This window comes from Ambystoma mexicanum, chromosome 5q (genome assembly GCF_040938575.1).
Source record: "Ambystoma mexicanum isolate Mex_15411 chromosome 5q, UKY_AmexF1_1, whole genome shotgun sequence".
Classification (NCBI taxonomy): Eukaryota; Metazoa; Chordata; class Amphibia; order Caudata; family Ambystomatidae; genus Ambystoma; species Ambystoma mexicanum.
In genome coordinates, this window is record NC_090933.1 from 1323004297 (window position 1) to 1323030295 (window position 25999).

At 43.8% G+C, this 25999-nt stretch overlaps 1 protein-coding gene across 1 annotated transcript in view; it reads right to left on the reverse strand.

Moving 5' to 3' along the window:
* LOC138498507 (zinc finger protein 850-like) overlaps window positions 1–17891 on the reverse strand; it is a 63674-nt gene extending 45783 nt beyond the window's left edge. Inside the window, exon 1 of the mRNA XM_069622283.1 lies at window positions 17676–17891. The gene's annotated coding sequence lies outside the window, so the exon portion shown is untranslated. The remainder of the gene's footprint in view (window positions 1–17675) is intronic.
* Between the last annotated feature and the right edge of the window lie 8108 nt (window positions 17892–25999).

Consider the following 25999-nt stretch of genomic DNA (forward strand, 5'->3'; position numbering starts at 1 on the left):
TTGAGGCGGGCAACATTAGATGATTTATCAATAAATCCCATTTTATTAAATTATAAATGTCAATAAACACCTCACTATTCCTACCCTGACGAGGATTTCCCTGCCTGAAATAAACTAAAGGAAACATTCAAACAAGGGATATCTGGCCCTCACACTTGCACATAAAATACACAAGAAAATATATGGCAATTCACAACAACAACAATTGTATTTGTAACGTAATCACAGCCTCTCTTTATAACATGGGTGAATTCCCCTTCCCCAGGCTTTCCGTTGGATTCAGTTCACTGTTCAACAAAAAGGACAAGGACATCTGGGTTTGTAACAAAGTTCCAACACAGTTCTTTGCACCTTCAACTTGTCAAAAGAAAGTTCCACTAATCCAATGTTCAACAACGTAAAGATTCCTCTTCTCCCTCGAATAGATATTTTCAGTCCATCAAATCGCATCAGTTGATATTCTTGGTCAGGATGATTTGCCACAACATATAAGATTCAAAGAAACACAGTTTCTTGATATCAGCTACTCTTAGCTCTCCTTTTAACACCACAAATCACAGTTTGTATATCTGTCAGGATAACTTCATAGTACTTCAACGTACGCCTGGTTTACTCTCACACCAGGTCTACTTCTACAAAGATCCACTGCATGGGTTTACTCCCTTTCCCGACTGTTTTACACAACCAACAGTGCTTCTGAAGTTCTAGATCTACAGCTTCAGCAGTTTTCATTTTTATGACTTTCAAAAATTTTTCAGAAAAGACAAGTTTTACATTATTGCTCTTCAACACGTCAATGCAAGCAAGGAAATCTTCTTCTGAACATTCACCTTCCAGAAGGGCAGTATCTTTGCCATGCTTGTATTCCAGTAACCAAGTACCATTAAAGATATGACTTTGACTTTCCTCCTTCTGGCTTTCGCAATGTGAGATGTAATAATAACTTTAAATGTCATGAAACATTCATAAGTCAACAAACTTCATCTTTGGAAACATTACATTTTCCCCTTTTCTTCCTATTGGTTATACTCATTTAATGATATGCCTTGATGTTAGTCTCTTGGCTTTGGGCAATGCTTGTATCACTAATGGCTTTGGGCAATACGTGTATGTTCAATGAAACTCACAACCTTAAAGTTTGCTCAGTTGGGCTTAACTGATTCAACATTTCTGCTGCTTCTAAAGGATTCTGCTTTCACTTTAGAATCACTTTTAGGTATGCGCGATTAGTATTTAGGTTATTTCTTCAGTTCGATATTCCAATAACATGAACAAAGCAGTTTCACTCATACGCGAGTGTTACCTTTGTTGCACTCCATTGTCCGACAATCAACAGTAAGGTTAACAGCAATTTCACTCGCACCGAGTGATTCTCTCTTGTTACTTTTGCCTGCCCTTATTACGCAAAAGGGATTGGAGCGCTCAGTAACACTCACCGGCTTCTTCCTTCTCAATTCATCCTTTTGCATGCTGCAGGACTTCCACTGCTCTGGCTTCTCAAGAATGGACACACTTCCTCATTGATGTTGCCTTCATTCCCATCACACAGACACAGAGCTCGGTTTGCTCCTGAGAACCCCAGGTGCATACCAGCCCCCAGCAACGGTCTCCTGCACACTTCCTACTGTGCAGTCTATGCAATTTGGTTCGGATGAGGAAAAGCCTAATTCCTGCACACTTTCTGCATCGACACCTCTGCACTTCAGATTTAGGTAGAAAAGGGCCCTCTCGGGACCAGCAGCTGAACTCTGTACTGCAATGGTCTCAGCGCCCTCTCTTTACTCCAACCTCTGCTGTGACTGCCAACAACGTACCTCCTTCAGATTCCTTCTGATACTGCTGTTACTCCTCCCAATGCTTGTGCACCTGAAGGGGCCTTTTAAGCCCCTCTGCCTCCCTCAGGTGTGGGTTGTTTGCCTTAACAAGCTTTCCACTTTAGAACTTAAGTTCATTTCTATTAAGTGTATTTAAGGAAACATCACAAGAATGTACTTGTTAAGTGCAAGGCAGTTCATTTAAGCCATTATTTACAGATTTCCTTTCACTGTACCTCTGGAGTTAGGATGATTTTTTAACATTATCCGTCTCAGACTGGCTTTCATTTCTTAAGGTGTTTAGGGCTTTCACATTAGCTTTACCCACATTAAGATGTTTAATTTGTGGATCAGACAAATGACAACAGCAATAAGCCATTACATGCCTTGGTATTTGTAAAAGGTTCTTCCCATTGGGAGACAAATACTGTGTCTCATGCCATGGAATGGCCTCACCACCCTGAGCCTTGTCTCCTTCCAGGTGATCCTCCCGCAGAGCACCACCGTCAGGGCCAGGATCAGGAAGCATCTGTCTTTCCCTGGCCACCTGGGAGGAGACTTTAGGCAGGGGGTTAGTGAGGGGTCCATAGGATTAATCACAGGAGGTACGGATGCAGGGAAAGAAAACCTTAACCTTTCCTGGTTCCTCATTGAAACATCTAGGAATTGGTTCAAGAGGTTGTGGATGTTATTTTCTTTTTAGTTTTTTTTATTGGTTTATTCAAACCTTTAAAAGAACCCAAGCCAAAGCCAAAAAAAGGTGAATGAATACAACATAAAACACATTTTTCCATCCCGCACTTTCTCGTCATCAAATCATAACACTTAAATCATCATTAAAATATATAACATTTCCATACGTGGTGAACACTGGAGCTAGCAGGATTCGTCTAAACCTTCGAGATGCTGAGGTAACTCATATTACATCGGATTTTCAACAAGAGCCAAATACACCTGAATATCAACACCTTCTGACTCAATTTGATGAACAAAAACGAAGAGTTTGTTCCAAAACATAAATTTGACTTACAAATTTTGCAGCGAAAAAGAACAATGAGGCTCGACCTAAGAAAGCTAGCAGGCCTCGATAACACCACCTTTTATGTCTGCAAAAGAGTGATCAAGCAGAAATATAAGAACTGGATCAAAGCGCATAAGGCCGATATGTTACAGAACAATTCTGAACTGGAAAATAAAAACTCCTCGGACTACTGGAGACTGATAAATAAATAACAACTTGGCTCCCCAACATGCTTTACAGGCCAATTCAGTCCCAGAAGCTGAGTGGGTGCTGTGCTACACAAACCTTTTCCATAAGGATGTAGGGAGCAAGGATTGGAACGCCCCGGCTATGAACCACTGGGACTTGGTGTTCCAGAGAGAAGACATTCTACACGCAATTAAAAACGTGCGTGACTCAAGAGCACCTGGCCCAGACGGCCTCACAAACAACACCATAAAACGTAACCCAGACTTGTGGGCAGACTTTTGTGTAATCTTATTCGATAGAATTGTTAAAAGCTGTGCCACTCCAAAATCGTGGAAGAGTGCCGTGGTGGTCCCAATTTTTAAAAAGGGCGACAGAACCAATCCAAAAAACTACAGACCTATAGCACTTCTCGACGTGTTAGGAAAGGTTTACACACTCTCCTACAAAAGAAACTCCTAAAATGGTCTATGGAAACCAATCACGTAGACCCAAGACAAGCGGGGTTTGTAAAGGGAGTTGGGTGTGGACTCAACCTGCTACTGTTGAAGTTGCTAAAGATGGAAGCATTAAGAACTGACACCAAGGTCTATTTGGCTCTAATTGACCTTTCTCAGGCTTTTGACAGTATTAATCGAGACCTGATGTGGGAAAAACTGAGCAAGTGGAACTGTCCCCTCAGCTTGTTGGACGCAATCAGGGAGCTACACGCAGACACCTCAATAAGGATCAGACTAGACTCCAAAGGCAAGTTACCCACGCCAATTAGTACACACAAAGGCGTCAAACAGGGATGCCCTTTGGCAGCCATTACTTTCAACTTGTTTATATCCGACGTCAATGGTGTATTCAACGGAGCTGCCACTTTTCCACTGAAAATTCACGATTCCCACATTGACTATCTAGTTTATGCAGATGACCTTATTCTTTTAGATCTGACCCCTATAGGGCTTCAGCGAAAAACTCGCTATTCTTGAAACCTATATAACATCTAATGGTCTCTGCATCAACAAATAAAAATGTGAAATATTGGTGATGGAGAAACTGACTGGGAACAGTGGAAAAAGGAGAAAATTCAACTGCCACCTTGACAAAGATGCTCTTAAGATTGTAAACAACGCCACCTATTTAGGTATGAGGATCAGGGCTAGTAGAAACGATGCCCCTTGGATTGAGAGCACGAAGAGCAAATGTCGACAGCTGGCATGCCAAGCTGCAATGATCAATAAAAAATATGGTAACTTCTCATTGAAGCCAACTGTCACTTTTTTCAAACAAAAGGTGGTGCTGGCACTGATTTACGGTGCAGAGAATGCTTTTGGTTGTTCTTACGAGTTGTGGAACACACTCAAAAACATATTTTGGACTCAAGTGCTTTATCTGCCTAACTGGGCCTCATCTCAATTCAAGCAAGAGTATGCTGGAACCTGTTAAACCTGTTCAGAAAAACAGCGTTACCGGTTCCAGTGCCACAATTTCAAATACTGCACAAGTTAGATACGGCAAAGGAGTATACTATCCCTTTTAAATGGAACGCCCAATGTCTTGATGTGATCAAAGTTTCCAAAATTACTTTACAAACTTTGATAGAAATTCCAGATCTGGCCAAGAGGAAGCTTTGGAGAACAGACTGGATTAATACATGTAACTTAAGATCCAAATCAAAACTAATGAATGAGGTCCCTGGCAAAGCAAGAGCATATGGCCAGCTCCAAGCCTATTTAAATCGCTTTCCAGATCAACAAGCAAGATTATTATACATGCAATTTAAGCTCATCTCATTGGCAACCAAGGAACGTCTGGACTCAGTTTGCCAACATAGATCTTACATGTCGTCTTTGTGGAACAACTAAGGAGACGCTAAAACATGTAACGCTTTCCTGTCCTGCACTCCAGCCCCAATGAACAACTATCTTCGGTCCTATGATCAACAAACATCAATCACTGAGTGCGGAAGACTGGTGGAAAGCTATGTTTGACGGATCAAACAAATCAGTGTTATTTGCTTTAACAACTTTTCTGCGTGCTCAAAAAGAACGTTTAAGTGAGGAGCAAATGACTCCAGAGCGCAGATAAATGCTGGGGAAGATCTTAGTCTTTTATGAAATTGGAAACGTTACACATTTTAATGATGATTCAATGATGATTTAAGTGTTATGATTTGATGACGAGAAAGTGTGGGATGGATGTTATGCTGTTGGGCTACAGGACGGTCAGATGGTATTAGATTATGTTTCTCCCCTTCCTCAGTTAACAGACTGGCCATCACTACCAAAGAAGTCTCTACCAGATCTTCCTTCCATTCTTTTGAGATGTTAATATGTTAGATTGAATAGAGGCCAATACAGGGGGCGAAGAGGACGCCAAAATTGGCAATTTCAACAATATCCTCAGATGCTCATGTATGTCCCTCAGGGCCCATATTCTGGGTTCCCTCCACCTAATCTTCCTTTTCCTCCAACCGATCTATGGCCTCTGCCCATAGAAAATGTATTCCAAACCAGGAGGAAGGCTTACCGGCGGTGAACACTCCCAACAATAATTTTTCAGCCGTCTATAACATTTCCAAACCCATTCTTTCTACACAGGAAACTGACATCTTAGAAAAGGGCTTTTCATTTATTCCTATGAAGAATCCTAGTCACATGGACCTAGAAATAGAACTCCGGAACTTTTTTGGAAGGTCCGCCTAAAAGACTACTTCGGTACAAGTAATTCTGAGATGCTAGAAGAGAACAAAACTCCATTCCATTTGAAGTCCACATTTACACCGACTTCCCAAATGGTTTCTCCTGAAACTGTTATTTTCGAACAGTCAGTACTCCGGGATTTCCACTCTATCTTTTCCATTCCTACTGATGCCAAACACAACAGGTCATACAATTTCTCTAAGAGGGAATTGGAATGTCTTAAAAAACTCAAAGAAGATTCTTCTATCATTATTAAGCAGGCTGACAAAGGGGGAGGGGTGGTTGTCTGTGACTCTACGTACTATGACTCTGAGGTGATGAGACAACTTAATAATACCTCTTTCTATCTGAAACTCAGAGGAGACCCGATGGATAGCATACAGGATGAGATCCTTGCGCTGGTTACACGGGCACGTGATATCAACATTTTGAGCCCTAAGGAATTTCAATAACTTACCATTAAAGGCACTAGAGCTCCGCTCTTCTATATCCTTCCTAAAATCCACAAGGATAGATTGAATCCACCAGGAATTGCAGCTCTATTTTAGAGCCTTTGGACAAGTATCTCGATTTCTTTCTCAAAGCTCTTGCTGCCGATACTCCCACCTACTTGGCAGATACAACGGATGCCATTGTACATTTAGAGGGCCTACCTTTCAACATTGCCACCAACTTATTCATCACTTTAGACGTGGAGTCGTTATAGTCCAACATTCCACAGTCAGAATCTCTTCCCATCATAAAATTCTTTTTGGACATGAGAAGCGACCCACAGCAGGTCCCTAGTGAATTTCTCATTGACCTCTTAGAAATTGCACTTACAAAGAACTACTTTCGGTTCAAGCAGGATTTCTTTTTACAAATCAAGGGGACCGCCATGGGAACCTCATTTGCTCCAAACTATGCCACTCTATTTATGTGGGCTTTTGAGAAGGTTTCCATCTGCGATGAATCCAACCCTTACCTTCAATCTATTATCTTCTACCGAAGATACATAGATGACATTATAATAATCTGGGACAAAACTTTGGGTAATCATGAAACTTTTCTTACATGGATGAATTCATTGAACGATCATCTTCGCTTCACCATGACTGTTGACAATATGTCAATACCCTTTTTGGACCTTTTGTTGAAAGTTAAGGATGGGGCAATTGCAGTAGATCTATATCGTAAGCCCACGGACAGAAATACCATCCTTCACTTTGAAAGCTTCCACCTCTAATCTTTAAGAGTCAGCATTCCCTATGGCCAATTTTTAAGGGCAAGGCGTAATTGTACGGACAAAAAAGACTTTTCCAAATAGGCCGACATTATCGAAAGCAGACTTGTCGATCGAGGATATCCACATCATGTATTGCGTCAATCCCGCAAGAGGGCACGCCACCAGCATCGTGAGATTCTCTTAGCTAAGAATACTCGTGACAAATCAAATCAGTCAAGAATGGTTTGTGCAATGACTTATAACACCCATCATTCGGTCATTAAGAAAGCAATTAGCAAGCATTGGCATCTTTTGCAGTTGAACCATTCAGATTTGACTCCTCCCATGTTTGCTTTAAGAAAAGGTAAAAATCTCAAGAGCTGGCTTTCTAAGGCTGATAGGTCCTCATTTCCAACAGGACCCAAAACCATCACTGAAATGTGGGGTATGAACAAAGTCCATGGTCATTTTTCATGTGGGTATTGTTGCCACTGCGGGTCAACCACAGCTACCATCACTGTGAATATTAACAACAGGGTATGGAACCTTAGGGACCATACAACATGTAACTCCAAGAATGTTATATATGTGATTACATGTCCCTGCGATAAGACCTATATTGGCAAGACGTCTAGACCTGTGAAACTCAGAATTTCTGAACACAAGTCTAGGATTCGCACAGGCAACCTTACATCTCCCCTTGCACTCCACTTCTTAGAACATCATCACGGCTGTGATGATTTACGTTGGTGGGCTGTGGAACACGTAAGAGTCTTTGATCCTCACACCTCGGCTAATAGACTGTTCACTCGTGAAAACTGGTGGATCTATAATACTCAAAGTCATAAAGTGGGCCTGAACTCACAGGAAGAGTGGGCTGCCGCTGCCTCTACATTTGCTTAAATTTAGAAGAATTTCTTCCGCAGCTAGACTACTTTGTTTCTAGTTTTTTCTATTAGAAATCTATTGTCGTTCTTATTTATATTCACATTTACTGAATTTCTTGTTCTGCTCCACCTTTTTGGTTGCACTATTCGTCTAGTCTAGACACACTGTAGTTCTGGATGGGTTCACTCTTCCAGTAGTTTGTAAATACAACATATTTTTACATTGCTATTTTATTTTCATTCAATTTCAGTTGCTTTTTCCTTTTCTCTTTAGCTTTGAGTTGTCAGCATTTACAGACACACTGCAATACTGTAGGTTCGGGCGCTCAATATCCATTCATAATTTGAGATTGCACTTAACTCATGTGTCGGGTCCAATTTCTTATAGTTTATGGCCCTGTTCTTGCGCCCTGAGTTGGTGACGCAATTATTATTTTTTCACCTAATCTGGCTTGTGGCTCAAGACTATGTAGTATTGGATAGGGCACTCTTTCCCAATAAAAGTTGGCGACTTCCTGCGCCCGGTATCGGCCCGTCTCGCGTCAGCAAACAAGCAAACCCGCAACCCTGCAAAAACATATGACGCAGGACTTCAGGACCCACCCATTTGCTCATTTAAATGTTTCCATCCGATGTCTCGCGGGAGATCCGTTCAGGCCCCAGTGCAGAGTTTGCATGCAGGACTACGGGCGAATATACTTACGGTGAGTCTGGATGTCAGGGGTGTTCCTCTAGTGCTTGCAAGGCGCTCAGTTATATGATGAGATCCGGGGCACTGGGGGCGTTTGTTCAAGCATTGGACAGGCGCTCAGCTTTACGCTGAGTCTCAGGCATGGCTGCAGTGACTTTTGCAACTTGCGCCTGCCGGCAGCCGCTTTTGGCTTAGCCCAACATGGGCCGCAGCGACCTCGGCTACATGCTGAGACGCTTGATACCATTTTACAGGCTACGCTTTAGTGGTACTCTACGCTTTCTCAATAATCGGGAAACCGTTGCTGCTTCTTTTTACTGCGTTTCTTAAATGCCGCAATTCTCGTGGTTGCTGCAGTGGTCTCACTGCTTTAACTAATTTTTGCAACATTGTGGAATATAACTTAATTACAATTGGGCTGGTCGATAACCCTAAACATCGGTTGTTTACGCTGTTTATTTATACTATTACAGCTATTAGCGTGTTAAATTACACAATGTTGAACATTTCTATGCCCTGGTAGGATACACCTTTCCAGACGCCTAATTGCTAATCGTCGATCGTGACACAACATTGAGACTGAATTCCATTGCTTTCTGTCCACTTTTACTCAGGTGAGCACTATTTCTTGATTTAACTGTCATATTGGGAAGGACTGCCACTTGGTGGTGTACCCCTGTCTTTTGGAGTGGTTATTAGTTATTCACTACCCCTCCTTTATTATAACGTGTTCCTGTTTTCGTTTTCTGCAGTTCTACTTGGTAGAGAACTTGCTGTGTTGGTCCTCATCCATTTCCAGGATCTACATTCGTGAAAAAGCGACCAGCCTTAAGGTTGAGATGATGGTAAATTCGATAATTTAATTGTCAAACCTTCTTTCTCCCTTTCTCAAGTATGGAGGGTGTTTTCCGGACAATTCCAGAGGGAGGCGGGCATCCTATCCGTTATTCACAGATCATTTTTATTATAATTTATTTTTTGGTCATTGATTCAGTTTTTTAGTCTGTGATATAATAATTTACGGGTTTGTTTGACTGTTTTTTTTGTCTTTTTTCTTGTCTCCTTTTTTTCCGATGTTTTAGGCAAAACTATGGATTTAGCTTGTACAAACCTTTATAGCCGAATGCATTATTGCCCTATATATATATTATATATATTTAAATTTCTAGTGGCAAATATTCTGATGGGAGTGCGCCGTCCTGAAGAAGATGGGCATCGACTGTGAAACAGCGTAGATGCTCTGCACCATCGAAACTATTTCCTGTTTACATGTCAGACCTAGTGCATATAGTAGGTCATGACAGTTTAGTAGTCGACGTACGGCACTCCTGTTTAGTTTTTGCGTTAGAAGGAACCATTGTTGCCTTGTCTAAATAATTGTGGTTTTTCCTATATTGTCAAACGTGGCCGCAGCCTCCGACCATCAGTCGGATGATGCCTTCAACCGGTTTGATGTCCAGACAGCTCGGTAACATGAAGCCAGCACTGAGTGAATTATCAGTCTTGTTTTTATACAAGCACTTTGTTTGATTATGCACTTTATTCACCAACAAAATGCTGCTATTTAGATATGAGCTCGAAACAAGATTTAATATGTTATGTTTTAAACAAATGAAATTTAAATAAAATATTTATGTTTTCTAATTATTTTCTTTTTTTGCGTGGTTTGATCTGTGATTCTGAATTTAGGAGCCCCTCTCCCTGACTCTTTGCCGGTTTCCTCCTTAACTTGAGTTTTGATTCCGCTGACACACCTCGTGCTTACTATAAATATGGTAGATTGAGTCTTCTATCTGGGTGAGATGCCCTACAATTACATGGGCCAGTCTGTTCTAAGACCTTGTATGGACCATGCCGCAGTACAGCATTTTATTTTCAGTTTTGTAGGGAGCAACACTAATACTTTCTGTCCTATGGAAAGGGAGCGAGTAGCTGTTTTCAGGTCATGCATGGCCTTTCGATATTCTTGGCTAAGTGGGAATGGACTTGATCTCGAACAATTTTCATATCTTCCTTTATGTTCTGTGCTGTCTGAGATAAAAGTAATGCGGCTTCCTCCCTCTCTTCCCAGGTCGCTCTAAGCATATCTAGTACGTCCCTTGGTTCACGTCCATATAGAAGTTCAAATAGCGAGAAACGTAGGGACTGGGAAGCTTTTCTTAACGCAAAGAGAGCCCACGGTATTATTATATCGCAGTCCCTTTCATCGGCTTCCACAAACTTTTGGAGGACCGTTTTTGAGAGTCTTATTAAAATGCTCAACTAGTGCATCCATCTGGGGATGATATACTGGAGTAAAAATAAGGTTTAAGCCCCACCCACTTTTTTCACATGGAGCCACCATAGTTCGTCCATGACGGGTCTGTGAGCTCAGGGTCCCAGTCTGTGTCAGGGGTTCAATGGCTGCCATTCTCGCTGGTAAATATAGCCTCTGGAAGATGTCAGGACCCTCTTTTATGTCCCTGGTAGTCTACGATTGAACACAACTCTCTGGTAGAGCACCCACCTCTAATTAGTGGATGCCCATGCGGGTCCAGCAATGTCGCTCTCTCTATCCCAGGCCTTTGCTGTCAGATTTTCCTACACTGTCCAATTTTCCTACCTCAATATTTTTTTACATTTTCCAATAGGTTGGGTTTTCTGATAGGTAGGAGAAAATGGCCTAACCCTTGCTGTCAGATTTTCCTGCCCTGTCAAATTTTCCAACCTCTGTATTTTTTACATTTTCCTGCAGGTGGGAATTTCTGATGGGTAGGAAAAAATGCAGAGACCTTTGCTGTCAGGTTTTCCTACACTGTCAAATTTTCCTACCTCTGTATTTTGTACAACTTCCTGCAGGTAGGAATTTCTGATAGGTCGGAGAAAATGACTTAAAAAAAAATGTATTGTGCACTAGTTAATTTTTTAGACTTTAAGCACATTTAAAAAGATCACCTATTCTCAAGTTATACAGTGAAACATCTACAATGCATCCACATTGCTTAAAAAAAACAAATACATTTACGATTACCGTAAAAACACGACAGCTAAAATTACAATATAACAGACATACACTCATTAAACACTCTAATAATAACCGAGAATCATAAGTACATTTCATCATCCTTAAAGATTCATATTAAGTGTGACGTGCTTATTCATCAATTTTTAGATTCAAAACCAATTTCCAGATGAAAAAGGCTGCAGAATGTATCACTACTGACTGCGCCCCCAGCAATGTGGCTCAACATTGATCTCCCCTAATGCTTTCCAATGAACTGACATATCTGCCAGATCCCCTTTTCTAGTAGTATCCCCATTAAAGCCGGACAGGAGGTCAATATGGGTCCAGAGGTCTCTGGCACCAAATTACAGCCCCTGCAAAGTTCATCCTGTGCTATAACACTTTGCCAGTGACTAACATATTCTTTAGTCTGCAAGATATTAAGACGGAGCTGCATTGTGAAACGCCTCAACTCTGGGCTACAGCATTTGGTTAGGTAGCTATGTGGTACTGCGCCCTGAAACCTTTGGAGCGAGTGTTCCCTATATGTTTTCAATGTATGCAATTCATCCATTTGCTGTGCCTTGCTTTTAATAACCCTTTCATAATCTGGGCGGGATTCAAAGACCGCCAAACATAATACTAATTCTGACAAATATCTTTTGGTGAAGGTTAAACGTGGTTTTCACAGTCTCCTTGCCTCTTTTGACCCAGCAACTTCAGTAAGTCATTGGAGGACTGATCAACTGAGAACATATTCACATATTCACGTCTCTGAGCCTCAACTGGTACTCCTTTAGCAAGGTTTTGATTGATCGTAATAATTTGGCCTCAAGTTTTTCCAGCCAAATGACATGAGCCAGCGGTAGGGCTTCTAGAGCATACAATACTGAGGGAGCAATGCTCGGCCCGTAAATCTCTACAAATCCCTGTATATTACATCCCCCGCGATGCTCTATGTAATTTTTCATGTCCAGCCACGGTTTCCAAAGGACTCATAATATGATGCGGATGGTCTAATCATTGTAGGAAAACCCAGGTAGAGGAACTCTTGGGCACTTTCTAAAAAGGTCGTCTCCATCTGCCATTTAAATCTCTCTACAGCTCTATGGGACCCCCCAAGGCTCATCGTCTTGGTCTTTATTTTGTTAATGACCATTTAATTTTCCCTGGCATAAATAGACAACACATTCAGTGTACGCTGCAACCCAATTTTTGTTTGGTCGAAGATGATAATATCATCGGCGTAAAGCACACTTACTGCTTCTATGCCATTTATTCTCGGTGGGAAATTATGTACGGACTTCAAGGCTATTTCCATATCTGCTGTGTAAGCATTGTATAGAATTGCTTGTGGCCCAGATTTGTTGCTACAAATTCAGAATGTTGGCCCTCAGAGCTAAAACGAATAGCAATTGATTTATTTGTATATAAAGATTGTATGAAATACAACAATTGAGGGTCGATACCCCATTCTTTGAATTTGGTCCATAATGTAGGTATTGAGACACAGTTGAAAGCATTGGAGAAGTCCACATAGCAACAATGGAGTCTGCCAAGCCCTTTAGTGCTTTCATGGATAAGAAAATCTAGCGTGGCAATACTTGTAATAGTCGTATCTCTCTTTCGGAAACCCGTCTGGAATATACTCAGGATATTCCTATCTTCCAACCAACTAGACACATGCTCCAGTAGAATATCGGCAGACAGTTTCTGGCTGGAGTCCATCATGGCCAAAAGGCGGTAGTTTCATGATTCTAATCTTCCGCCTTTTTTAAAAATCAGGACCATGATGGATCTCCGCCATCTGTACTATGTACTTAAACAAGACACCCAAAACCCTAGCCCACAGATTGCTGTCACTCTTAAAAACGAGGTTTGGCATTCCATCAGGGGCGGGGGCCCTAGATGCTTTGACTTTGTCAAGAAGGCAAACCAAATTCTCCTCCTTGATATCATCGCCCAGTATACTCCATTTCTTTTCCTCACTAAACGAGGACTCGAAATTGACGGAACAGCCGGTCTCAGCCAGTCTCACTGTGAGAGTTCTCCAAGGAGTAGTAAAGGCTTTGGATATATATCAACCATACCTCTTAGACATGGGGTTGATTTTAACCGGTGAGAGGGACGTACGGTAGTTATAGCAGCGCCAAAATGTACCCGTATTATGCGTCTTTAAACACTGAAATACTTTCAGCCAGTTAGATCCTCCAATTGAAGATTTATACAATTTAAGCCAATTTCGATACTTAGTGGGCGGATTTATAAATATTTTTGATCTCTGAAGAGGATAAACACTGACATTAGATCTAATCCCCTTACAATCTTGGCGATATTGTTTCATTCTTTCCGAGATAATGTGATCACAGTGGTTTGGATTTTTTGCATTAACTTTCCTTTTACTTTCAAACTTTGCATTTCTGGGCAATTGCATTGCGGCAATAACCATATTTCCCAAATCCCATCCGAGTGCAATCAATATCTCCTCCATATCAGACGAACTTTGCTATATAAACCCGTTTATAAATTTGATATTACTAGGTACCCACCGGAGTCTATTGCCCGCATGGTTAACCATAACCTTGGAGCATTTACCCACCGATGGGAAACTTGTTTTGACCCTCATAGTCCAACTTAGTACACCATGGTCACTTAACTTATTGTGAGTGATAGAAACAGAACTACATAAAAGGCCAAGCTCAGGATCAGTCATCACGTGACAAAAAATGTTGCTATTCCATTCGACCAAGTATGTTGCAATTCGTAATCAGAATCCTGAGGCAGTTCCAAGAACTTTAGCTCAAAGAAATCTATGATTCTTGACCAAGAGTTAGGACTCCTAATTGAAGAATTTTAAAATAAATGTAGATCTCTCTTATTAAAATCACCCACAAATAAGACATGACCATTAGGTGTTCGCTCAAACCAATTAGAGATAGCCTCTAACACAATATTCTGAATTCTGCAGGTTTGCACACCAGGAGGGTCATACATATTTATAATCAGGGTTTCTTCACGTGGCTTGAGGCTACTTCAGGACACCCATTCAAATAGTTGCAGATTTCATCACATTAGGAAGCAGGTCCATTTCAGATTTGATTTTACACCTATTGCTGAGCCCCCGCTAGCCTACCCTTCTTATAGGGAGTAGCATATGTAAATAATATTTGACAGCCATCGATGTAAAAACGTTTAATGCAACGCGTATTCCAGGATAACCAGTGTAAACAAGATGTTAGTTCTAATGGTCAGTTGGTATCCAATATTCAGTCGTGGGTGCTTTTTCACGTGCTTGGGAACTCTGAGATTGCAAGGCTCTCAGCACATCATGCTCCATCAACTGCGTATTTACGTGGCTGCCCCCAGCGGAAAGTAGTTTTCCTTCACGTTGATTAGGACCTCGCATTTTTCTACAGGCAATCAGGGTGTAACTGGCATACATCAGCTGCTCAGTATGTGTTTTCAGGAGAGCCACCATTAGAGGGGACACAAACTCCACCAACGCCCAGTTTGTGGCACTATTCCATAGAGACAGCTCAATTTTTAAGATATTGCCTGATTGAATTACTTCCAGGTAAGGCAGTTGTTTAAAGATAGACAGAAGGGTAGACCTGTTTAGAAAGGTACTTTCAGTTGTTTGAGCATTCGCCACCAAAATAATCCAGGTGTCCTCATCTTTTAAAGCATTAGGGTGTATAATAGGCAGTGAAATCTTAATACCCATGGCTTCTGGGGTCATGTGATTTATTTGAGTTTGCACCCACTCTGTCATAGCAGACCAATCTTCAGTGAAAACTAATTCCGGAGCGGGGGCATCCTTCACCCTAGTTGTATGCCCTTCTTTAGAAATCTCTTTCTCTGGAAAAAAAAATTCCAGAGGGTCTTGTCCCCCGAATTTTCAACGGGCCCTTCAAATATGTCTGACGTATGATACCGTCTGTGGCATGGTTTTAAATTAATGTCCCCTTATTGCAACAGCTACTCTTGATAGCGTAGGTTTTGGTATGTTTTGACATTTTTGTTATACTCTCCAACTTTGATTGAATAAGTGGAGATTGCGTGGTTGGCACTTGTTCGTGAGGGCCGTTTTTAATTCCGTCGGCGGGGGAATATGTACCTCCTCAAAATCCCAGTCCACCGAATTTATTTTCTCACTCTTCTCGGGGATTAATGATCTTTTTGAATCGTTTTGACCTTTCTTGTCAGTCGGAATCTTTGTTGAGCGACATGGTGGGCTGCTTTTACCTCCCTGCGGGCTACCCATAGTTCTGCTTAAGTAATTGAAGCTCTGTATTTTTTATGGAGGAAGTGATAAGATTAATTTCAGCATATGTTTCTTACTATGGCGCTGTTCCTCCAATATAAGGGCCAGGGTCTCAGATTGAGTGTCCATCTTGGTCGATAATAGGGCAATGGAAGCCTTAAGATCACTCTGTTTGCTCCGAGAGAGGTCACTCCGATTGATACTATCACAATCACTCACAGAGTCGTCTGTACTAGCCGATTCGGAATGTGATGCAAAAACCACCAGGTCAGGTGTGTCGAGAGATTAATATCAATGGCATCTTCAAGATTATTTGTCCCTGGCAACAATGCTTCACCACCCATTGACGCCCGTTTCAAATTAACCACCAGTTTCAACAAAGAGTTGTTATTATCTATTGCCTGTGTGAGGGAATGTTCTTGAACCTCATCCAGTGATATAGATGAGTGACGCAGTGATTAGGAAGGTTTATCTCCAAAAAAGGTCACCTCTGCTTGTGAGGGCAAATTGTGCTTAGTATTTTCTGTTAAGTCATGTTTAGTTTCATTTCCTGTAGAATGACTCTTATTGTGATTGATGGCACTACGAAGCGTTGCTTTGCGCGTCATCACTTTACAACTGCAGATAAATTGGGAGCTCCAACCTTACAGTGTGGTGCAGGGATACACAGGGTGGGTAATGAGATGGAGGAGGGTGGTGGGACTATACCAGCAGCCCTAACCCTTTGCCCACAGCACCAGTCACTAGAAGGCTCGACCCCCACTCGGCACGTTTTTAAATGCGTAGAAGAGTCCTTTCAACATTATGCCACTGGAGCACTGGTACTGGTTCACAATGTTCACAATGCAGCCAAAGGGTGTCTTTTAAAAAGAATGGCTACAGGCAGCACCATATGCCATTAATGTCAATTGGCTTTGGTTTTGTATCTCCAGTACCTGGGGGCACACAGTTCCAACCACGCAGTTCGCTGAAAGAGGGCCAGGGAGGTTCACATTTCAGCCGAACTTTTGTAACAAACAACGTTCATTTAAAAGGTGTCCATTCCCTTCGCAGACTTCACCGCCTTCGCAGACTGCACACTCCCACGCCACACTCTGTGTCTGCGCCGCGGTAGGGGGGTGAAGGGGTAGACTTTAAAGCAGCCTTCTGCTTACTCCAAGGACGTTGCTCCGCCGCCAGAAAACAACAATGCAACCAGGAAATGAAGGGAGGACTGCAGTAGACTGCACACTCCCACGCCACAGACCTTTGCTGTCAGATTGTCCTACCCTGTCAAATTTTCATGGATCTGTATTTTGTAAATTTCCTGCAGATAGCAATTTCTGACAGGTATGAAAAAATGACAAGACCTTTCCTGTCCGATTTTCCTACCGATAGGAATGTCTGTGAAAGGTCACAGTGATAATATATATGTAAATACAATATACCTCCCACCTCCTGCCTCTAGGAACCTATCCCCACCCCCCAACCCCCATTTGTCCTATTACCATTATTCTGCTCCCTTTCTTGGGAAAACGAACTTTGCCCCCTGAGATACCCTCGCGTTGTGGAGGTAATTGACCCCCCTCCCCTCCAGATTGGGGGCTGGACGAACAAATACAGATTAATATAGTTCCCAGCGTTTCCTAATGTGGCAAGTGTGCTATTCAATGGGGAGATCACACACCCGTACCCTAGGTGTGTGATATTGGGATGAATTCCGTGCACACTCATCTTCCAGTGAGTATCCCAACATCCTCCCATCACGATAGCACAATCTGCACAGCCCATCACACAGCACACTCAGCACTACCCATCACGCAGCACACTCCTGCACAGCCCATGACACAGCGCACCTTGCACAGCCCATCACACAGCACAATCCTGCACAGCCCATCACACAGAACACCCTGTACAGCCCATCCCACAGCACACCTTGCACAGCCCATCACTCACCTGATCAGAAGCTGATGTGCCTTTCCTCTCTCAGCTGGGATTTCCTGCAGCTGAAAGGAGTTTCTGGGGCTGTAACTGAGCAGAAGGCGGGGTGCAGACTCCAGACACGCACTGCTACAACCAGGAGCTTATCCGAAATATGGGAGCCTTGTATCGGAATCATGTCCAAGGTACTGCGCAAACCCCGAGCATAATACACTGCTCCCCAGGACATGCACAGAGGCAGACCCATTATATAATCTAATGCACAAGCCCAGACCCTGAGGCACCGCTCCCCAGGACATGCACAGAGGCAGCCCCACAGCCTCAGAGACCCATTATATAATCTAATGCACAAGCCCAGACCCTGGGACACTGCTCATCACGACATGCTCAGAGGCAGCCCCACAGCCTCAGAGACCCATTATATAATCTAATGCACAAGCCCAGACCCTGGGACACTGCTCCCCAGAGGCAGCCCCACAGCCTCAGAGACCCATTATATAATCTAATGCACAAGTCCAGACTATGAGACACTGCTCCCCAGGACATGCACAGAGGCAGCACCTCAGCCTCAGAGGCCCATTATATAATCTAATGCACAAGTCCAGACTATGAGACACTGCTCCCCGGGACATGCACAGAGGCAGCACCTCAGCCTCAGAGCCCCATTATATAATCTAATGCACAAGTCCAGAGTTTAAGACACTGCTCTCCAGGACATGTACAGAAACAGCCCAACATCCTCCAGGTCCCAGCATTTAAGCCAGGGATGCACAACTGATTTTGACATGATGGCTGTAGTGGGCCGAAAAGTAAATGTGGGTTGGGTGATAGGCGTGGTGGGGCGTGGCGTGGCGTGGTAGAAGGCTTTTTCAACCCCCAATTTTTATTAAACACATGGAAAAAGAATACGTTTTGAGGTGTAACGATTTTTATTTGTATTTCAAACTTACATTTTGTACTACACATTTTCCATTGTTATCATGTATTTCTATTTAGTTATTGCATATCGTCTGTTTAAATTATATATATATTTTATTGACCCTTGATTGGACATTCCGTTATTTTGGACTGCTATACTTTGCTGTTTGGGTTGCCCAAGAGGAGTATCATACATGCCAACATTCAGGCCCATTTAAGAGGGACTTTTGAGAGAGAAAATCGGGAGGCATAGTTTTTCTCATAGAAATGTATTGGCGCTGGAATTATCTTAGGCGGGAGAACGTGAGAAGAAGCAATATTTCTCACTGAAAAGTCAGGAGTCTCCCGCCTAAATGGGGAGGGTTGGCATGTATGGAGTATGGCCTTCGGTGAGTCAGGTTTCCTCAAAAAGCAAAGGATGTACGTCTCCTAACTGTGCCTGTTTTAGCTTTATTATTGGGTTCACTCTTGGAGTGCGACACGATGCCCCATGGCCCCCACCCCCCAAGCAAACACTATGCCCCATGGCTCCCATCCTCAACCAAACACTATGCTCCATGACCCCCACTCCCCAACCAAACACTATGCACCATGGGCCCCACTGCCCAACCAAACACTATGCCCCATGGCCCGCTCCCCCAACCAAAGATTATGCCCCATGTCACCCACCCCTAAACCAAACTCTATGCCCCATGGCTCCAACACCAAACCAAACACTATGCCCCATGGCCCCCACCCCCAACCAAACACTATGCCCCATGCCACCAAGCATGCACCATGCATATATACCCATGCAGACCCCAAACCCCACCCTGGCGTACAGACTAACATGCATACACCATGCACCCATGCAGACCGAACCTCCAACCCCCAACTCAGCATACACACTCACAAGCGTACACCAAAACACTATGCACCCATACAGACCCAAACCCCCCACCCCACCAACTCAGCACACAAACTCACAAGCATACACCATGCACCCATAAACACCCGAACCCCCCACCACCCACTCAGCACACAAACTCATAAGTGTACACCATACACCCATACAGACCCGAACCCCCACCCCAGCACACAAACTCACAAGTATACACCAATACACTATGCACCCATACAGGCCCAAACACCAAACCCCCAACTTTCACAAAAAAAAAACACTCAGGCAGACCAGACACTCCCCCCACCCCCGCATCACAACAGACACTGCACTTTCACACAAAAACAAACACTCAGGCAGACCCTCCACACCCCACTCCACCCACGCATCACAACATACACTGCACTTTCACACAAAAACAAACACTCAGACAGACCTGATAACCCCACCCCCGCATCACAACATACACTGCACTTTCACACAAAAACAAACACTCAGGAAGACCATCCACCCCGCCCCCCCCCCCAAACCCCTGAATCACAACATACACTGCACTTTCACACAAAAACAAACACTCAGGCAGACCCTCCACCCCCACTCCACCCCCGCATGACAACATACACTGCACTTTCACAGAAAAACAAACACTCAGGCAGACCCGACACCCCCCCACACCCGCATCACAACATACACTGTTCTTTCACACAAAAACAAACACTCAGGCGGAGCTGACACTCCCCCACACCCGCATCACAACATACACTGCATTTTCACACAAAAACAAACACTCAGGCGGAGCTGACACTCCCCCACACCCGCATCACAACATACACTGGACTTTCACACAAAAACACTCAGTCAGACCTGACACCCCTGCATCTCAACATACACTGCACTTTCACACAAAAACAAACACTCAGGCAGACCCGACACCCCCCCCCACACCCGCATCACAACATACACTGCACTTTCACACAAAAACAAACACTCAGGCAGACCCTCCACCCCACTCCACCCCCGCATGACAACATACACTGCACTTTCACAGAAAAACAAACACTCAGGCAGACCCGACACCCCCCCCACACCCGCATCACAACATACACTGTTCTTTCACACAAAAACAAACACTCAGGCAGACCCGACACACCCGCATCACAACATGCACTGCATTTTCACACAAAAACAAACACTCAGGCGGAGCTGACACTCCCCCACACCCGCATCACAACATACACTGGACTTTCACACAAAAACTCTCAGTCAGACCTGACACCCCTGCATCTCAACATACACTGCACTTTCACACAAAAACAAACACTCAGGCAGACCCGACACCCCCCCACACCCGCATCACAACATACACTGCACTTTCACGCAAAAACAAACACTCAGGCAGACCCGACACCCCCCACACCCGCATCACAACATACACTGCACTTTCACACAAAAACAAACACTCAGGCAGACCCGACACCCCCCACCCCCGCATCACAACATACACTGCACAGACATACAAATGCAAACACCCATACAAACCCGACACCCCCCCCAACCCTGCATCACAACATACACTGCACAGACATACAAATACATAAATTTGTGGAAGAGGTGCTGCGGATCTTCCATTCAAAGGGACTGGCTGGAGGATCTGTGACATCTGCTTTAGGATATCCGTAGGCTGGTTTTGTAATCACCCCTGTGTTTGTGTTTTACCCCCACTTCTTTTTTGTGTGTATTGTTTGTTTGAAAAAGAATGTAACATTATTTGGGTGGATGTTAAAGAATATTAACATTGACATTCTGGTTGTGAAGATGATGAAAATAGTTTTAAAGTGTATGGATAATGTATGAAAGGTTTGAAATGAACCATACATTATACAATAAAAAAAGACTGGCCCGATAGAGTGGTCAGAAGAAACAGGGACTTGTTTGTGGGAACTCAAGGCTGCAATCAGCAATGCTCTGGTTTTATTGACCCTGAATTACAAGAAGCCATTTGATCTTTTTTCGCATTCGTGTTTCAGGATATGAGGTCATTTGTCAAACGCATCGATTCCTCCCGAATCCTGCAACATTTGTAGCCGAGCCAGTGCAGCCTGAAGATATTGTTCATGGTTGTGCCATGTATGAGGGAGAAGAGGAAGAGAGGGTGAATGTGAAAGAGGATTCCGTGGAGGGGCTCAAGTTGATTTTTGTTGCTGGGACTTCACCCATCAACCAGGAGATGGGTGAGAGGCACAGATGCAGCTGTCATAGGTCTTGTGGATGGGGAACACATGGTCAGATTGAAGAGATGGTTGCCTTCTCATACTCTATGCAAGCGGCGGAATTAGTGGCAATCATAAAGGCACTAGCAATTAGTAAGGGGAAGGCAGTCACCATTTATTCTGGCTCCGAGTATGTCACGTCCACTGTCCATGCTCGGTTATCAAGATTATAGAGAAGAGGGGTTAGGAGGCGTGACACCTTCCCTGTCCAGCATGCTGCGCTGCTATCCCAATTAATTGAAGCAATAACTTTGCCAGAAGATATAGGTTTAGTTAAATACATTGCCCATACTAACCGCACAGGTTCAATAGCTCTTGTGAATGATGTCGCAGACAAGGCCGTGAAGGAAGCAGCATATTTACATTTTCCAGTACATGGAACCCGTGTCCCAACACATTCGGTTACCAGCCTCATATACTGCAGTCCCGGTGCTTTAGATTATAGAAATGTAAGAGAAGCCCCTATAGAAGAACAGGAGCTCTGGAAAAAGGAAAGATGTGTTCTCTAACACACGGATTTGCTGTGAAGACAGGGGGTGACGGGGAACATAGTAATGCCTGTAGAGCTGCCTCTTTTGGCTCTGCACTACCCATTGCATACTTCTCTACAACAAACCGCAGTGGCGATGCAGGAGGACTGGTTTATCCCTAACTTACAAGAACATGTAAATAGATTCATAAGGAATTGTGTAGTGTGCAAGGAGTTCAATCCCAGAAATACCATGGGGTCAAAGATGGGGGGCCTTGCCCAGGCCCTCTGGTCCATTCAAGGTACTCCACATCACTATCGTGGACATGATCATGCGGTGCAGTCATTTTAGATATTTAACCATGGTAGCTTCTCCATTCTCCTGGTAACTTGAGGTTGGTCCCTTTGTACATGCTGATGCTGAATTGGCAGCGAGATTTCTGGTGAGAGAGGCATTTCCGCAGTGAGGAATTTGTGAGATCTTATAATCCGACAATGGAACCCACTTCTTTAATGTTTTGTTTGAAGAAATAACTTTGCTCAAACGGATCAAGCAAAGGTTGTGCTCGATTTACCACCCATAGCCAAACGGGATCATGTTTTATGGGCATTAGCACAGTGCCTGTTGGCACAAATGAGAACTGCAGCTGCTTGCTTTTCATTGCATATATGTCTCGACGTGTGGCTGCTCTTCCAGATAACTTCTAGACCTGTGGACACAACCCATACAGGCAGTTGCCTCCAGCCTGGCGAGGTGTGTGCAGTTCTTCTACCCTTTATTTGGCCTTTCTTGTAACACCTGAGGAACATCTAATTTTGGTCCATTGTTAGGTGGATGGGGGCACTTGGGGCAACATGTAGGGTCTCCTGTGGCCAGAGCCACCAAGCGCAGGCTAACAAGCCCTTGAGGTGTCTTGCGCTGGGGCCCAGACTGTTCTGGTGGCGAGGAACTACAATTTCCTTAATGCTGTGGGAAGCATGTGCGCACGCAGCATGTGCACATATCGTTTTTCATAAGGGAGCTGTCCTTCCGTGTCAGGTGCTGGTAATTATTGCTATGAGGCACGGCGGGACAGCGTGTTATGTGCATTCCCAGGCAGCAGCAGTGATTCCTCTTAGAACAGATAATCCCGGGCAGCGGCTGTAACTGGCACTGCATTAGAATGTGCTACACTTGCGGTCAGTGTGAAGGAAGTCCCCAGTTCCCTGAAGGACTGGGGAGTTGGGATGAAGACTCACAGCTGAATTTCTTCTGCTTGGGGATTGATAGGGGAAGAATAAGTAATCCAGTAGAAGGTCAACCATCAAGCAGGACATAATGGTTTATGGCTTACCAGTTCCGCAAATAACAGATGCAATCTTGCCCATTGCATTGAAGTTGTGCAGAGGAGTTTGGGCCAGCAATAAAGATAGGGCCTAAGGCCAGGGTGCCCGGTGTTCAATTGTTTCCTCAGGGTAAAACTAGTGGGTGTACATGTTGGAGTATTAGTTGCATAAATTAGAATGTCTAAAGAGGAACAGGGATGGTGGGGCAGATGAGATCGCAATCAGTAGTTCAAAGAGAACCTGTTTGTTGAGCCCTTCCTCGTATTGCTAAGATATCCAAGTTGACCATGTGCAATCACACTTAAGGTTAAAAGGCTCTAGGCCAGTTGTTACCAAGTAATGAATAATGTTGTATGTGAATGTTTCATTGTGCCATAATGTCACGACCTACCACAGACCAATCCCCAGTAAAGGCAGATTTCGAACATGATCAGAAGATGTTAGTAAAGATTGTCAATGATCAATGAGGAAGAATGAACTGGGCAAAAGATGGTGGTACTTTGTAAATGTTTTGTCCAATCATGTTTGAGGGGTGGGTGGTCATAAAATATCTTGGAGTGTTTCAACTGTTGCTAAAATGTATACAAATATATCAACTGATGTAATTTTCTGAGACTTGGGTTAGTTTGGTCCTACAGTACCATCTAAGTGCTCCCTGGATATGTTTACAATAAACCTTGCTTTACGTACAAAAAGTGCACTTGTTCCTCAGGTGGGGAACTCAGTTTTGACAAAGGTAATTGGGGGGACTGCCCCAACAGGAGTGCGAATAAACCTTCACTCAGAGCTCTTCTTTGTCCAGGACTTGTATGTTGCATATGGGGGTGGGGGAGGGTGGGCAGGTACCACACCAGTGCACAGTGTGTGCGAACATTTTCACTTGGTGCTCAAATCTCTTATTACATCAGAGGATCCATACAGGGGGGAGGCCATACCAATGCACAAAGCGCAGGAAAAGCTTCAAATACAGCTCTAATCTATGCAGGCATCAAAAGCTGCATACCAGAGAGTGAGGGAAGCTGCATTCAGAGCTCTCCACTGTCATCACATCAGATGCTGTATACATGGGTGAAACCATACCAGTGCAAGAAAGGGTTCAGTCCCAGTTCTCATCTGTACAGGCATCACACACTGAAGAGAAACAGCATACAAACTGCATGCAAAGCTTCACTCTGGGCTCTGACCTGTACAAACATCAAATGGTTCACGTTGCCGAGAAACTGAACCAGAGCACAAAGTGCAAGAAAAACTTTGCTCAGAGGTCTGCTCCGTGCCACTGTCAGACAATCACTCCTAGTGAGAAATTTTAATAGCGTATGAAATGGAAGACAAGTTCCTCTCCAAGCTGTGACTTTTATGAACATTAGAAAAGTCTCTGAGGTGGGATTTTGGGCGTCATCAGAAGATCCATTCAAAGGGGGAAACATACCTCACTTGTAAACATTCCCAGGTGGCTCATGGAGTAAGCAGTGAGGAGAACATTTACAGATAACCTGAAAATTAGAATGCAAATAAAAACGGGACTGGATGAGTGGCCTGCCCCAGACATGGATCTTGAGTGCTGCAGTGTATTAAACAGTGTCAATGTATGGCCACATAATGCATCCATCAATTGCTTGCTTCTGTCATGCAAAACCTTCTCTAGTGTCATTAAATAGATTTGCCAGTTACCGCTGGTATTTCAGTCCCATTCTGCATAGAAATAGCAAGTGTGCAATACTCTCTCCAGTAAGAAATGCCAACTTTGACAAATTACATTTTCATTTTGTGCATCTTTAAAAGGATTTAAAAATAATTCAAAAATGAGATGAATGTAACCCCTTGCCCAAATGGGGCCCTTACAGATAGGGGGTTATGGAAAAATAAATAAATAGATAACAAAAGACAAGCCACTAGAAGGAGTTTTAAAGCTTTTATTAAATGTGTATGTGTGTAACATGAACTTACCCGACTGTACCACGGTCCCCACCAGTGGAGACACATGGAACCTTGAGGCTGAGGGATAATCAGCAGGCCTCCCGGCCAACAGACAGGGACATGGACTAGAATTACCAGAAGAGGGAAGACCCTTAGAAGGTGACAGTTGAAAGGCAGAGAAACCAAAGCTGAATGTAAAAAGGACAGAAAGAAAGGAAAGAGCTGTAGCCCTGGGGGTCACAGCCTTGAGCAACCCTACCCCTGGGCAACCTGAAGGGGTCGAGCTGGGCTGCGGGCTGGGCCAGAGCAGAGAAGGTGAAAGCCCTGGGTCGCGTGTGCGGTGTGGCCTGGGTGAAGAGTAACGCCTGTGCCTGGGGCCGTGGGTGAAGATAATGCCCCAGTCTAGGGCCACGGGTCCTGTGACCCGACCGGGACCATAGCGTGGCCTGAGGGGAATGGGGTACACGGTGGCCAATCCGGGCAAACCAGAGAAGGTGAAAGCCAGGGCCACGTGTGCTGTGTGGGCCAGATGAAAAAATGGCAGCAAGGGTTCCTCCCG